Source organism: Saccopteryx leptura, chromosome 8, assembly GCF_036850995.1.
Source record: "Saccopteryx leptura isolate mSacLep1 chromosome 8, mSacLep1_pri_phased_curated, whole genome shotgun sequence".
Classification (NCBI taxonomy): domain Eukaryota; kingdom Metazoa; phylum Chordata; class Mammalia; order Chiroptera; family Emballonuridae; genus Saccopteryx; species Saccopteryx leptura.
This window is the reverse complement of record NC_089510.1, coordinates 83,669,379-83,685,962: the sequence shown is the minus strand read 5'-3', so window position 1 is coordinate 83,685,962 and position 16,584 is coordinate 83,669,379. Positions and strand designations below refer to the sequence as shown.

Below are 16,584 nucleotides of genomic sequence, written 5' to 3'. Positions count from 1 at the left end.
AAGAAATGTGTGACACACACACACAATGGAATATTCTTCAACCATGGAAAAGTAGGAAAGTATGCCTATTTCAACAATGTGGATGGACCTTTAGGGCATTGTGATATATAGTAAGTGAAATAAGTCAGAGAAAGACAAATATTGTATGATCTTACTTCTATGTGGAATCTAAAAAAGCCAAACTTATGGAAACAGTGTATGATTTAATGACCACAAGAGACTGGAGCTGAAGACCCTCTATTTGGTGATCCAGAGAGAGGTGTCCAGAAAAAGTGAGAAGTGAGTTTGTCCAAGGGTGGCGCTGGCTCATGAGTTTGTCCAAGGGTGGCGCTGGCTCATGAGGTGGCGATAGTGGGCTCTCTCTGGTTCTGCCAACAGCAGGAGGCTCTGCACAGATGAAGGTGCCGTATCAGCAACTCAGCCTGAGTTAACCACTTACTGAAGCAAATTGAAAAGACTTGCTCATAAACTCTAGAAAGAACTGGGAAGAGTACCAGAGGAACAAGAAGTCCTACAATAATAGTGGCCGCCAGAGCCAGAGAAAGGGTGTTTATTAATGTGAATGTGATCAGAATTTAATGCCCTGGCTAGTGAGACACCCAGATTAAATGTCAAATATCAAAGAGTATGCTTTCATTAACTAAAAGAAAAATGTATTTTGGTTACTACACAAAAGATAAGAAACTATTCAAGTGTAACATCAAACCCTTCACAAGACTCTGTAATAGGTTGATTCTGTTTTCAATTCATTGTTTTCTGGTCAAATTGCAGAATTTTTTCTTGACTAAAATGGTTTGTATCTGAGGTATGTAGCTGGAGCCAAAGTAATTTCTTTGCTTCATTTCTCTGAGGAACATACACACACGACACTATACACACACACTCACACATATATATGTATTTTTATCCAGGGAAAATGGTAAATTTGTTTTAGGAAGACAATATGTGAAGAGACCCAGATATAATACAGAGGTCTTAACCTCAGAGGAAGAAATGTCCACCTGAATGTATCAGTTATGAAAGTCGGCAAGAGTGGTTAACAATGACTATCTAGAAAGTCAGACCCAACTTGCTCCCTTATGGATGTGTGGTGTGGCTCAGTGAAAGTCAAAGTGATGGACAGATTTATAACTTTTAAATAACTTTGCCTCAAATTTGCCTCCAGTTGGAGAAAAATCACAAGTGGTAGTCCTTGGCCTTTTCTTGTTTCGTGTTTTTATGATAATACGGAAAGAATGCTTGTCACACTTATCAATGTCACAAAGCTGGGAAGGGTTGTTTGATGACAGACTCAGTATCCAGAAAGTTCTAGGTAAGCTGAAATGTGAGAATGAAACTTACAAATAAAATTTAATAAAACTAAATATTCAACCAGTTAACATTAAAATCAGTTAAGATGAAATCATGTGCATTCTTACTGTATGCTCAGCATAGCAACTGTTCATGGAAGAAGCAGGAGTTAATAGGATGAGGAAGCTGCTAAAAAAACCATTACAATATTAAACTGTAATGACATAAGCCTTTTGTCCAAATGGAAGCAGGAAAGGGTACTACTCTGTGGTTGTGTTCTGATCATCTGAAATATCGTTGAACACGTAGGCCACCAAGGTGGAGACAGAAAAGGAGGTAGAGAGATCTGGAAGCTATGTGAGTAGATGTAGAGTTCAACATGTTAGAGACGTTTTCCAGAAAAAGAGAATCTTTAGGGAGCATGTGAGAAGTCTGGTCATTCCATTGGAAGGGGGAGTCATGGGGAAGGTGACTTGTTCTTTTGCCTGCCTCCGGAGGGCAGAAACCCAGGGCCAGTGGGGTTAAGATGCAAGGAGGTGGTTTCAGAAGACTTGGTTTAGTTTTAGCGTCATTGAGAATAGGCAAGGAGTGTTTTTGCCTTTTCTTGGTGGTGTTCGGGCTGGGGCTGTGTGTTTGGCTGCCATGGGTCTGGGAGCAAAGATTCTACACTGGGAGGAAGAGCAGTCAGAAAACTTTACTTTCCTATCAACCTTGTGATATTATGAGCCAGGACAGTCATTCACCTTCTACCTGATAGCTGGAGGACACATATTCTTATTCAAAATGCTTAAACATACACATATTGAGCTGCAATTTGCCTTGTCTTGCTTTGAACAAAAAAGAAGAAGGTAAAACTACAGCTTTGACTGGTGAAATTGTTCTGGAGAAATGTGTTTATTGAAATTGCTATGTTGCTCTTAGTTTATATTATTGACTGGGGTGGCTGTCTTTTACTCCAGTGAACACTCTTCAAAACAGGATTGTTTTTGTTGTTGTTGTTTGATTTCTGGTCAATGTTCATTTTGAAGACCATATCAGATCTGGCTCAGGACTCTGGAACAATAAGTAGATGCTAAGAGTTAATGCCCTCTATACAAGGTCAAGATTGGGTTTCAAGATTAGGGGCAAGACTGAGCCTGCCTGTTAGAATCTAGCAACTCCAGCTATAGGCAGAAAAGGTATATTGAGACTGAAAACCTAGCTGGCTCTTCTACATATTACATATTATTAGCCACAGTGATCTTTGAGAAAGAGGTTTAAATTTAAAAAAGATTAGACTTAGAAAAGTATTCAGGAGTTTAATAATTTGAGACCTTTTTTTTTTTAACAGAGATAGAGTCAGAGAGAGGAATAGATATGGACAGACAGACAGGAACGGAGAGAGATGAGAAGCATCAATCATCAGTTTTTCGTTGCGACACCTTAGTTGTTCATTGATTGCTTTCTCATATGTGCCTTGACCACGGGCCTTCAGCAGATCGAGTAACCCCTTGCTCGAGCCAGCGAACTTGGGTCCAAGCTGGTGAGCCTTGCTCAAACAAGATGAGCCTGCGTTCAAGCTGGCAACCTCGGGGTCTCGAACCTGGGTCCTCCGCATCCAAGTTCGACACTCTATCCACTGTGTCACCGCCTGATCAGGCAATTTGTGACCTTTTTGATGCTAGTTTCAAAACTCATGTTTTCCAATATGTTAAAGTTGCATTTTTTGGGGGTTGTTGTTATGCAAGTTATTTGAGATCCAGAAGTATGATTTCAAAAAGAATTTTTTTAAAAAATATGACAGCCTATATTGCATGGGTGATGAAAGGGTTTACATGTCTGTATATTTTGTTATAGACCTTAACTTTCAGGCATCTTCATCAGATGTTAATTTTTTCATTTGCTGCTTTATTTATTAAGCTGCTTTTTTTTTTTTTTTTGTATTTTTCTGAAGCTGGAAATGGGAAGAGACAGTCAGACAGACTCCCACGTGCGCCCGACCGGGATCCACCTGGCACGCCCACCAGGGGCGATGCTCTGCCCCTCCGGGGCGTCGCTCTGCCGCAACCAGAGCCACTCTAGCGCCTGGGGCAGAGGCCAAGGAGCCATCCCCAGCGCCCAGGCCATCTTTGCTCCAATGGAGCCTTGGCTGTGGGAGGGGAAGAGAGAGACAGAGAGGAAGGGGGGGGGGGTGGAGAAGCAAATGGGAGCTTCTCCTATGTGCCCTGTCCGGGAATCGAACCAGGGTCCCCCGCACGCCAGGCCGACGCTCTACCGTTGAGCCAACCGGCCAGAGCCTATTAAGCTGCTTTTGACGCAAACTATATGTCATGTCCGTTATTTGGGACCTAGGGTGGCAGATGACTTGGGATCTCAACACCAGATAATAATACTCATTGCCTTGGGCTGAGGCCCCTCTTCCCATGACCAGAACCATCACTCTGGTCTAAATCTTTATCCTTTCCCAAGAAGGTTCAGAAAGCATGATCCTCTTATACAAGCCTTATTCTACATCAGGTTGCTAGAATAATCAACCTTGAAACTTATTTCAATCACTTCATGCCTCTATAACACCTCCTCCCTAGCCCTGCCAGATGCTCATTGTATTATCTGTCCTATTTGCACTCCAGGAAAAACATCATTCATTCATTCACTCATTTACTCAAGAAGGAACCGATATTTATGTATTAGAAGCAGTCACTGTAGGTTTTTAATCCTCACAACAACCTAAGTAGAAAGACAATTTTGACATTTAATAAATAAGAACATCCAGGTTCAGAAAGCTTTAACACTTGCCCAGCAGCACTGGCTTTTGTCTGATTATAATTCCCATGCTTTTTTTACTATGCCGCACTTCCTCTCATTTTGCAAACATCTATATTGGGTTTCTATTCTTTGCCAAAGCTGGTGTTAGGTGTTAGGATAAGGACATAAATGAAACACTGAGATCATGTATAGGAACATTTCAAATTTTAAATTTTAAGGCATTTTGGGTACGTTGATTCTTCTTAATCAGAACAAAATCAGTCTAGGGGAGGAAATAGGCATAAATAAATGTGTCTTCTGAATTTCTCCTGCCTATTTTTTTCTTTACCTCATTTACCTGTCATTCAATACTTGAATGCTCCACTCTTTGAAGTTTGCCTATTTTTATCTTGTTATTCAGGTACTTCCACATACTTTACAATTAAATTATTAATCAAACATTTATATTGGGGCACTATATTCAAAGCACAATGCTAGGCTGATGCTAGGGATACAAAAATGAACAAAACCCAGCCAAATGGGAGAAATAAACAGTAACTTCAGGACATGTGAAGAGAACTAAAAAGAATTGTGAGATTGTAGGGAAAAAACTATGAGACTGCCGGAGCAAGGGAGTGATTTTAGTTGGAGTTCAAAGATGAGTAAATGATCTTAACAAAAGGTAGAGGAAGAAATATGTTCCTGACAAAGTAAAACCATGTACAAAGGGAAAGAGGTGTACTTAGAAGTCATGCCAGTTCAGCTGGGGGGCATGGCTCAGGAGTTGAGAAGCCACTTTTTTTCCCCTGCGTGCAAATCTATGACCTAGGATTGGAACCATGTTTTAGAAAGATGGCTTCAGGAGCCCTTTAGGGTATATTTGGGAAAAGAAGCCATTTAGGAAGGAGTACACCATTTACCTGTATTCACCATTTCCCCCCACATCTCCAAAAAAGAATTGCAAATTCCACAAGGAAAGGAACTATTTTTTAATATTCTTTTATGTTCTTTGGGTTTTAATGTGGTATTATGTACAATACCTTTATGTGATAAATGTTTGTTATTATTATATTTTTAGGTCAATGAAAGTAATACTTTACCCTCTAGTCACTACTGAGTATTGCTTGGTAGCCTAATAGTTGAGGTTGAATGTAATTATTCAGAATACCTGGGAAGGTAAGCTGGGAAAGGACCTTTTTGGGTCAACTTCTACTCTCTTATCTCCTGAAAAATTTGAGGGGTGGGATGGGATGCAGTCGGTTAAGCATTTTGAGATTATGCAATAGGATACATTTGATTTAAATAATATGAGTATTTGGCCTATGCATTGTGCTGTGATTGACAGATATAGAAATACAGATACAGTAAGGAATAGTCTCTGCCTTTGTGAGCACACAGTGATTACTGAAAAGGGGAAATAGACATCTTAAACTTTGATATACTAAAACTTGTTCACATTATGTTAGCCTGTGAACAAAGAGCTGTGGGAAAGAGAAAATGGAGTGACAAAATAGCATACAAAACTGTTGTGGAGATTTAAAAAAAGTTAATATATGTGTAAAAAAAATGTCATATAGAGTCTTAGCTCTAATTATTACTCAGCAAACGCTGCATTTATAGTGGTGTTCGGCGTGCAGCCCTTGTCTTTCAGGAGTTGCCAGTTCCCCTAAGCCTCAGACTTCTTCAGTCTGGCTGAATCCAAATGAGTTTTTGGAGAGTTATGCAGGTTTAGGGGGTCAAAGGAAGCTCCCACCGACCCAGCGAATCCGAGATTGTGGCGGCGGTTACACTCGGTAGTTTACGGTTGTGGGCGGGCCCCCCAACCCCATGTGGTCCCGACATCATTGACATGGCGGAATCCCCCATCAAACCCGCCTGGTAGTTGTTTGAGTGGCGGCCCGGGCCAGAGGAGGGGGAGGAGGCGGAGGCGGACGAGGAGGAGGAGGAGGAGGAGGAGGAGGAGGAGGAGGAGGAGGCGGACGAAGAGGAGGAGGAGGCGGGCGAGGAGGAGGGGGAGGCGGGCGAGGAGGAGGAGAAGAGCGGCGGCGGCAGCGGGAGCAGCGAAGGGGGCGGCAGGGATCCTCCGCGCTGCCGGCTGGGGAGGCGTGGGCGACCCGGTGTGTGGCGCGCCCGAGCCCCGCTTTTCAGCCCGAAGGAAGGTAAGGCGTGGAGAAGCGGGAGCGTGGAGGGGTCCCGGTCCGCTGGAGAGCCGCGGCCGGAGCCCGAGTCGCCAGAGTGCATTCCGGCCCGTGAGCACCGCGGGCGCGCCGGGCTTCGGGGGAAACTTGGCGCCACAGCGCTGGGGCGCCCTGCGCTCGCCTGGGCACCCCGGGAACGCGGGGCCCGGAGAGGGGCGGCCTCCGCTTCGGGGCCGCGTCCGGCTGGGCTCCGGCCCCCGCCCGTCCCCTCAGCTTGCCAGGGCTCGGAGGAGGGAGAGAAACGGCTAGATTCTTCTTGATGGAAGAAGAAAAGCCTAGGCAGCGGCTCTCGGGCTCTCCCTACCCCCTCGCCCTCCCCAGCCTGCCCGGCAGCTTGTGTCCGAGGAATCCGCTCCCCCTCCCGGAATCTCCGCGGCAGGAACGCGGCCCGGAGGGGGAGGGCGGGTGGGGAGGCCGAGGAATCTTCGACGTGTCACTTTCTGAGGCTGTAGATTTCCATATGGTGGAGGGAGGAGGGCGGCCGTGCGAACTGGGCTGAGAGCTGGGGCCCGCCTCTCGGCGCCGGGCGGGGACCGGGGACCCGCGGATGCTCGCGGGGAGGGTCCCGAGCCCGAGCCCGCGCCGCCCCCGGCCCCCGCCCCCAGCCCCCCGCCGGGCCTCTCCGGGACACTCCCCGCCTCGCCGCTGGCCACCTCCGGGCGCGCCACGTCCTCCCTCCTGTCCTGCCCCCCGGGCTCCCCCCGGGCTGGGGGCGGGAACCGGCGGCCGCGGCGGGACTCGGCGAGCCAGGCAGCTGGGAGTTCGGGCAGGGGAGCAGGGCGCGGCGGGAAGGAGCGGGCGACCCGGTGTGTGGGCCAGCGCAGCTCCGGTCAGTCGGTCACTTCGAGGGGCGCCCGGGCAGGGCTGGGGCGGCCGGGAGGAACCCGCGCCCCGAAGCGGCCAGGGGAGGCCGCGCGCACAGTCGGGTGCCGACGGCGGGGCGGGGGCCGGCCAGCGTGCGAAGGGCCTGTCACTTGGGGCGGAAACTGGGGCCTCGGGCTGTGTCCGCGAACTTTCCCAAAGGTCAGGTCCCGGCGCCCGGTGGGAGCCCAGGCACCCGGACCCGGTGTCCCGGGTGACGGGGCAGGGCCGCCCCGCGGCGCCGTTGGCGGGGAGGCTTCCAGGGCTGCGCGGTTGGAGTCGGAGCTTTTCAAACCTCAACTTCTACCCTGCCATGCCCGACGGAGGGAAGCGATGGCATTTTATCCAAGAGTGTCATTTTCGGGCTTCCTTAAAAGTCACAATTTTTTCTTTTCTGCCCAGCATTTTCTTGAAACAAAGTTTGGAATTTGGCCAGGATAGGCTGACGCTGGCTCTAAATGCACGCGGTTATCTCTCCATCCTTGTTAAATCTAGTCTTCCTCCCTGTTTTCCACTCAGGCTTAATTAATCATTTTTTGGAACGGGCGACGTCTTTTGTTGGGTGGGCACCACCTGATTGCTTGTCTGTTTATTTTTTAATGTGCAGTTAATTTGATTTGAATTTCCTCCAGTCTCCTGGCCCTGCTAGGGAAAGCAAAGGGAGAGGGACTAAGCCACTTTTTTTTTTTTTTTTAAAGTATGGAGAGAGGTGGGGCATTGGGAGTGGGAAGGCTCGGTGGTTATGGGCAAAGAGTAGAAGGAGCAGACAGACCCGGAAGAAAAGGAATCTGCTCTGGAATAACACTTATTTTTGAGGCTTCAGGCCTTGGGCAAAGATACACTGCTCTATTCGGATTCCGCTGCTTGGGTTGCTCTTCCACTCAAGTTAAAGCTGTGATTCTGCGGGCCTGCTCAACGCAGGGAAAAGAGGTCTGTAGCAGTCTGTGACCCTGGCTTTGTGGCTTGTGTGAGGGCCCTTGGTTCTCCCTTTTTGGCAGCGAGCTATGTGGACCCTGCGTTCAGTGAATTTCCTGGCTCCCTGGGAGCAGCTGTTAGTGAGGGTAAAATCTCTGGGCATGTTTGTGTCCCTGCAAGGGGACTTCACCCATGAGGCTGTTAGAATTCTCACTTTGTTTAGACAGAGGGTCACCCACAAGCTGGCTGTGAATGAGGATATAGCTGATTAAAAAAGAAGTCATTAAAATTGTATTTAAACTTGCATGTGCTTTGAAAATATTTTGGTTTAAATGCTTCTAAGAGAAAAATTCATCTGTAAAGATAGTGTTCATTTAAAAAGAGATGTTAAAACTGCAAGATATCATCATGGAATAGGGGGTTGTAGCTTCTAATTACAGTATATACAATTTCAGAAAGATATTCCGGTAACCTTTTAAGACAGACTTTATAAATAGCTCACATCAGGCTATATTGCAGAGCCAGTCTTCTGGGGTTTCAGGAAGAATGCTTAGGATCAGGAAGCTCTAGGGAGCTAGGTGGTAGTTTACTCAGTAGGAGTAGGAGTTTGGGCCCCTTTTCCTTAACATCTCATTTAACATGGTGGAATTGGATTGGATCCTTAGAAAGTTAACCAGAAAAACTTCCCCAAAGTGTTCAGTTTTAGGAAAATGAGGCCCAGGGAGGGGAAGTGACTTGGTCAGGGTACCCATGGGTTCAAGTCCACTATAGCACTGTGACACCAGCTCCTCTCTTCTCTGCCGTCTCTGTGTACTGTGCACTGGGTGTTGTGCTTTAAATGTTATCTCATTAAAATTCCAATAACAGTCTTTAGTTTAAGTGATGTTATGGACATTTTTCAGACAAGGCTATTGAGGTTTATGGAGATTAAGTAACTTGCATAAGATCACATAACTACCGATGTCGGAATAGAATTTTCTTCCGTGATGGAAATGGTTTTCTATCTGTGCTATCCAGTATGGCAGCCACCAAGCACATGAAGCTGTTGTGGTTTTGAAATGTGGCTAGTGGAGACTGAGGAACTGCATTTTAAATTATTTACTCTTAATTATTTTAAACTGCTACTTGTGGCTAGTGGTTACCATATTGAAGATCGAAATGTAGAACTTTTTGACTCCCAGATCTATTCACTGTTAGCAGGGTAATGTTGCTTTTTAGATCTAGTTGTGTTTTTTTTTTCCATGCCACCAGCAGATGCTTAGACTCAGCTCTTAAATGGAATTTCAATGCTGAATTACCTATGGCTCAATTTTGCTTCCACATTTTGAGTGGATCAAATAAGCACATTATTTTTATTTATTTTTTTAAAATGCTGGATTTTTTGCCTGACCAGGTGGTGGCGCAGTGGATAGAGCGCCGGCCTGGGATGCAGTGGACCCCAGGTTGAAGCCTGGATGGAGGTTGTGGGCTTGATTGTGGGCTCACCAGCTTGAACATAGTCACCTGCTTTCACCAGCTGAGCCAAAAGATTGCTGGCTTGAGTCCAAGGTTGCTGGCTTGAGCAAGGGGTTATTCAGTCTGCTGGAGCCCTCCAATCAAGGCACATATGAGAAAGCAATCAATGAGCAACTAAGATGATGTAATGAAGAACTGATGCTTTTCGTCTCTCTCCCTTCCTGCCTGACCCTTCCTCCCCCTTCCCTCGCTTGCGCTCTCGCTCTCACATTTTTAAAAAATGCTTGGATGTCTTAGTAAAAACTAATGGACAAAATGTTTAAATGATATTTTCTCATTTGGTTGAAATGAATCAGCTTGTTGGTTATTTTAGTGTAACAAAGGAGTATAAAATAGGAGGCAATATGAAAAATCACTAATGGGGAGTTGAAAAAAATGACCCCATAATACCCATTGTTTACCTGTTTACTTGTTCATTGTGCGATTCTTTTCAAATGACTTTTTAAGTGTCAGGTAAATAATACAGGCAAACCATTCAGTTTTCCTTTGTAACTGTGCAATTAATCTGAGGGATTAAAATCAGTGCTTTACTACCAAGGACTGAAATTAAAATATAAAATACTAGATATATCTATGAATTGGGGAAAATATGCTTAAGATTAAAATAAAGAGTAAGGAAGATTCTTTTGGTGGCAAATGGTCAAGTAGTTTTCTGATTAGAGAAATCTATTGCATTTTGTATTTCATTTGGTAAAAGGAATTTCAACAACTTTCTAATTTTGTGAGAAATAGTGAAAATTCCAACCTCTGTTAAAGTAAGCATTCATTTTATTCCATCGTAAATATCTAATAACCCAATACTCCTTTCCTTTTTCTTTTTTTTGCATACTTTCAGAAAAAGACAACTGATTAATTTTTTATTAGAATTTTTAAAGAGGTAACTTTCAGGTTCAATATAAATAGATCTTGAGTCCGCTGTGCCTTCCGTAGTTATTGTACTGCCCAGAGATAATTGCAGTTTTAAGTCTGACCCGAGAGTGCTATGCTCCTGAAGACCTACACTGGTAAGTCAACCTCTCAAGTTTGCTGAATTAGTGTTAAGTGAATCAGCTTTTTGAAATTTATAAATTCAACTTTAGGTAAGGAAGGCATTTATCTGTCAATGAGACTGTTCATTCCCGTCGCTGCCATTGCTGACCATCATGAGCATAGTTATTTTTGAGGAATGAGGATGAGAGAACAGTATTATTAATAGGATTATAGTATTCTCTTGAATGTGACAAATATAGGAAATATGATTTCATTCATGATGTTTGGTTTCATTTGTAGGACACCAGGGTGCTTAATACAAATGAGAGATAGTGAATCTTAAAAGATGAAGATGCAGTCCTGGCCGGGTAGTTCAGTTTGTTAGAGTGCCATCCAATATGCCAAGATGTGGGTTCGATCCCCTGTCAAGGGCACATATAAGAATCAATCAGTGATGTGGGTTCAGTCCCCTGTCAGGGCACATATAAGAATCAGCCAGCGATGTGGGTTCAGTCCCCTGTCAGGGCACATATAAGAATCAGCCAGCGATGTGGGTTCAGTCCCTGTCAGGGCACATATAAGAATCAACCAGTGATGTGGGTTCAGTCCCTGTCAGGGCACATAAAAGAATCAATCAGTGATGTGGGTTCAGTCCCCTGTCAGGGCACATATAAGAATCAATCAGTGATGTGGGTTCAGTCCCTGTCAGGGCACATAGAAGAATCAATCAGTGATGTGGGTTCAGTCCCTGTCAGGGCACATAGAAGAATCAATCAGTGATGTGGGTTCAGTCCCTGTCAGGGCACATATAAGAATCAGCCAGCGATGTGGGTTCAGTCCCCTGTCAGGGCACATATAAGAATCAACCAGTGATGTGGGTTCAGTCCCTGTCAGGGCACATAGAAGAATCAACCAGTGATGTGGGTTCAGTCCCTGTCAGGGCACATAGAAGAATCAACCAATGAATGCATAAATAAGTAGAACAACAAACTGATGTCTGTGTCTCTGTCTCTCTCTCCCTCCCCCTTCATCTTCTCACCCCTTCTCCCTTCCTGCTTCTCTCCCTCTGTCCCTCTTTCCCCCTCGGCCCCCCTCTCTTCCTCCTTCTCTTCTTCCCTCTCTCCCTCTATCCTTCTCTCCCTTGCTCTCTGAAATCACTAAAATAATAATAAAAAGATAAAGATGTTGAAACAATAGGCAAAGATGAGAAATCTTAGACCTCCAGTGAGGGCCACATCTGAGCATCAGTTGGAAACCTAGTTTGTCACTTTACTTTTTAGCTGCGTGCCTTTGATAATCTTTTGAACCGCTGTTAGTTTGGGTTTTTTCTTTTTTGACAGAGAGATGGGGACAGACAGACAGGAAGAGAGAGAGAGATAAGCATCAATTCTTTGTTGTGGCAGCTGATTTGGTCATTGATAGCTTTCTCAATGCAGGGTGGGGGCGCTGCAGCAGAGCTCTTGACTCTTTGCTCAAGCTAGCGACCTTGGGCTCAAGCCAGCGACCTTAGGCTTCAAGCCAGTGACCATGTAAGGGGTCATGTCTCTGATCCCATGCTCAAGCCAGTGAGCCTGCCCTCAAGCTGGATGAGCCTGTGCTCAAGCCTGTGACCTCCGGGTTTTGAACCTTGGTCCTCCGCATCCCAGTCCAGTGCTCTTATCCACTGCGCCACCGCCTGGTCAGGCTGGGTTCCCTCATTTTAATATAAGGAGAGAACATCTTGTATTTCAAGTGGTTGTCACAAGGGATTACTGAGTTGGTATATTGAAAAGTATTTGGTAAAACCTTATTCAAATGCCATAGTTCGTTATATTCCAAAGTTGAAAACTGAACTGTTCCCAGTGTTTTGTGTTTTCAGAGACCTCCAAATTGTATTTGGACAGTTTGAAAACTCATTTATTTATTTATTTTTCTTTGTGATGAGTAAATAAAGTTTTAAGTTTTAGATCGCTGTATTTCATTTTCTGCTGACTCTTAATGGAATCCTTGATTAGTGACCTCTCAAAAGTTGTACTGTACATAAATTGTTCTAGCTTCATGGTTTTGGGCATTTTTTCCTTAGATGTGGCCTGTAAGTGGCTAGCATTGCTGAGTAGACAGGTCAGTCTGCTTGACTCAGGATCATTTTTGAGGTGAATGGGAAGAGTACAGTGTCTCAGAGGGAATGCCAGTATTGAATGATAGAGGCATAGACTTTAGTCCTTGTATGATATCTTAGCCTATTTTTGAGCGTTCAAAAATTATAGCTGGGAATGGGGGAAAAGAATCACTTTCAGTGTAGGGAATCTTTGCAACCTGTTTCCACTTTAGATATTACAATTGCCAATTAAAGGAGAATTTTTGTGGTAAGATTACTTTCCAGTAAACCTGAATTCTCATCCTTACAGCTGCTGGAAGTGTACTTAGGTGGTTGAGTAGTTTCCTTCTTTAATTTACTTTGAATGCTTTTGAATATAGGACAGTATTCATATGCATATGTAAGTATATATAGCCTTAAACTATACAGTATTGTATTATATATTTTAAAAAGGCAGAGATGCTTTGAATGGGTGCTGATAAAAGCAGGCTTTTGTAGAATTCAAACACAAGCTCACGCGGTAGGAGCATTTGACGGTTGGTACCTGAACTCTTAGTGAGGTACAACCAATGAGAGGTCAGTCTCTCCCTATGAGCTTATCCAGAGGGGGGCTGTTTATGGGGCAAGTTTAGTGTTAGGGATCAGCCTTTGCTGACCCAAGGTATGTAGGGACGGGGTGGGGGTGGGAGGGTTGGGAGGTTTTCAGACCACCAGTTGTAAATCAGGTTAGATTGTGATTAGCTGTTGCAGGTGGGGATGTTTCTCAATTTAAAATTAGATCAATCCTTGATTCTTTTTCTCTTTTTTTTTGTCTGTCATTGAGATATGCATGTTTAGCATTCTGTAATTCTGGTATTGTAATTTTAATACCCTTGGTTGAGGAGATGCCCTTGGCAGTACTGTCAGTTCAGGCATTGGCTCCGAATGTGTTTTGTTTCTATAACACAGCTGCTTGTTACTTTTTAAATAACTGGAGGTAGAGGGAGAAGATTTTAATAAGATGGTGTTGAGCCAAAGTTAGCAATATTTGAGATTCTAGTAAGTATCAGTGTTTGAAATGTCCTTTGTATTGAATGATTATATTTGAATTTAAATTGTGGTTTTACTTCATTCACTTATTTGTTGTCTTAGAGGGCATTTATTGAGTTCTAGACTAGATTCTTTGTTAATGGATTATTCTATTCTGTTCTGTTTTGTAAATACAAACATAGTGAAAAGAGGAGTACTTAAAATTAAGCCGTAAGAATACACATTGCTTATATGATATTTCTGCTAAAATGAAATATCTGTAATCATAAAGCAGTATTAAGCAAACACATATTTGAGGAGCATTCTAAGAAATGGCCAACCTCTTATCTTCAAAAGTGGCACAGTCATGAAAGTCAATGGAAGATTAAAGAATGGTTTTAGAGTGACAGATATAAAAACTAAATAAAACATAAGATTCTGAACTGAATTCTTTGGCTATTAGGGATGTTATTGGGACAATTAGTAAATTTCAGTGATGTCTGTGGAAGAGATTAAAATAATATATTAATATAAATTTTCTGATGTTGATTATATTGTGATTATGTAGAAAATATTTTTTGTAGGATATACAGAATATTTGGAAGTGATGGAGCATCATGTGAAAAATTACTCATCTGTAAAAAAAATTTTCAACCATTCTTCAACTATTCTCTGGATTGCAATTATTTTGAAGTTAAAAAATAAAGTTATGCTAACAAAGAAAATTGTCTTTATACATGAACAACTGCAGTATTTTTGAGAAACAATTGAAGATTCTAAAATCCCAGGAAATAACATGGTTTAATTTATTCTTAAGGGACTCAAATTCTCCACAGCTGGTGAAAGAGGGGTCTCTATTAAAAATAACTCCATTGTTCTGGATGTAACTGATTAGGAATTTGCAATTATCTAGGCAAGTCTTGCATAAAGTTTGGCTTCCTATTCTATATGAAAAGGAACAGAAGTTTAAATACATTATAAATACAATATATATTTACCTAATTAGGAAAACAGAGCACTTTTAAGCATCTTGGAAAAACCCACTGACTTAAAAGCAGCGTAGAACTGCAGTATGGATTGAAGCTAGTTTTACTGCTTTTTATAGAGATGAAGAGCCCTTGGAAGTTGTTGGACTACCATGAAATAAATGTTGACTTACCCAATGTTATCACATGAACTAGGAACTGTGTACCTGTAAAAGTTAGTTCTGTATTTTTGGATGCAGAATAAATCACAAAAACAAGCAAATATCCACCTTCTCCATCTCACCCCTCCCCACCCTCCCCACCAGTAGACTCCCATTTATGCCTATGGATTGTTTTGAGGTTTTCTTTTTTTTTAATTTTATTTTAATTTTATTTATTCATTTTAGAAAGGAGAGAGAGAGAGAGAGGAGACAGAGAGAAAAGGGGCAGGAGGAGCAGGAAGCATCAACTCCCATATGTGCCTTGACCAGGCAAGCCCAGGGTTTCGAACCGGCGACCTCAGCATTTCCAGGTCGACGCTTTATCCACTGCGCCACCACAGGTCAGGCTTGAGGTTTTCTATTGACACTTTTTTTTTTGCAACTTCTTAATTTCTTCTGTCACATGTAAGCATTTGATAGCAGATTGGTGAGATCAGGTGTTAAAGATTTAAGAACATTATTATTCCTTTTAGCTGCCTATCTCTCCTGGGTTTGGGCACCTTTGTGGAAAGCCCTGTGAATAGTGTTCAGATAAATTCATTATGCAGTCTCCTCCTCCACTTTTACTAGAGTAAGACCTTCCTGAGCAGGTTAGTTCTCAGTACTGTGTGAATTTACGGGTGGAAGAGTTAATATCTTTTAAAATATCTCAGGCTATTAACATCCTGTTACTCAGATACGAAATTTTCTAGCGTTTGACATTTTAGGGGTTAGATGGACCAGTTTGACAGTGCAAATTATGTGTGTAGGATATTTAACATATTTTTAGGACATTATGCTTTTTTTCTCTTACAATTTAAGGTACTTTTTCAATGTGTTCTATATATCTATTGTTTATGTTGTTTAAGAGTAAAATACTAAAATCTTTATATATTGCTGTTTCTGCTTTTTCTGTTATTTTCCTTAGGAAAAAATAACTGATTTAGAATAGTGGAGATAAATGTTCTGAATAAATAAATTAGAAAATACTTAAAAGGTATATTGAATTGGAACCCTAGTATATTGCTGTTGGGAATGGATAAAGATACAGTTGCTGTGGAAAATAGTTTTGATGTTCCTCAAAAAGTTAAACGTGGAATTACCTAGCAATTTCATTCCTAGGTGTACACCCCAAATCATTAAAAGCAGGGACTCAAATTCTTGTACACCAGTTTTTACAGTAGTATTGGTTAGAATATGCAACTGGTGGAAACAACTCAAGTGCCAGTTCACAGATGAATGGATGAACAAAATGTGTGGTATATACGGAATATTATTCAACTATCAAATGGAAGACAATGCTGACACATGCCACAACTTGGATAAACCTTGTAAATATTACATAAGTGAAATGATCCAACACCAAAGGATGAACATTATAATATTTTTGTATGAGAATAGGAATTTACCTAGAATAGAATAGGTAAATTCAGAGAGACACATTTGAATAGAGATCATAAGGGGAAAGGGGTTATGGAGTATGCATTAGTGGGTTTGGGTTTCTGTATGGGATGACAAAGTTCTGGAAATGAATAGTAGTGATGATTATATAACGCTGTGAATGTACTTAATGCCACCTAATTGCACACTTAAAAATTGTTAAAATGATAAATGTTTTGTTACAAAAAAACATTGAAGGGGATTTATTCCATGAGATGTGTTTGCCTGGCTTGCTCCCCGTGGTCTGCTCCATGCCAGTATGTAGAAGGCTTTTTATTTTCTTCTCCTCTCCAATTGCGGTGTTAAGGGAGAGTTCCCATAGGTCAGTTTTGGAGATCAAAGTTTCCTTATTTTGTTAACTTATTTGAATTTAAGAAGAGACTTTCTAAAAGTAGATTTCTGGGGGGAAGAAACATTTTAAT

At 42.6% G+C, this 16,584-nt stretch overlaps 1 protein-coding gene across 5 annotated transcripts in view; it reads left to right on the top strand.

Annotated features, from left to right (window-relative positions):
- Window positions 1-5,996: 5,996 nt before the first annotated feature.
- The window catches only part of FNDC3B (fibronectin type III domain containing 3B), a 400,148-nt gene continuing 389,560 nt past the window's right edge, over window positions 5,997-16,584 (top strand). For 2 of the 5 annotated variants that reach the window (XM_066348040.1, XM_066348039.1), the window contains exon 1: window positions 5,997-6,173. The gene's annotated coding sequence lies outside the window, so the exon portion shown is untranslated. Of the gene's footprint in view, window positions 6,174-6,925; window positions 7,042-16,584 lie in introns of those variants that run through there. The other 3 variants (XM_066348038.1, XM_066348036.1, XM_066348037.1) reach the window with 2 other exon arrangements.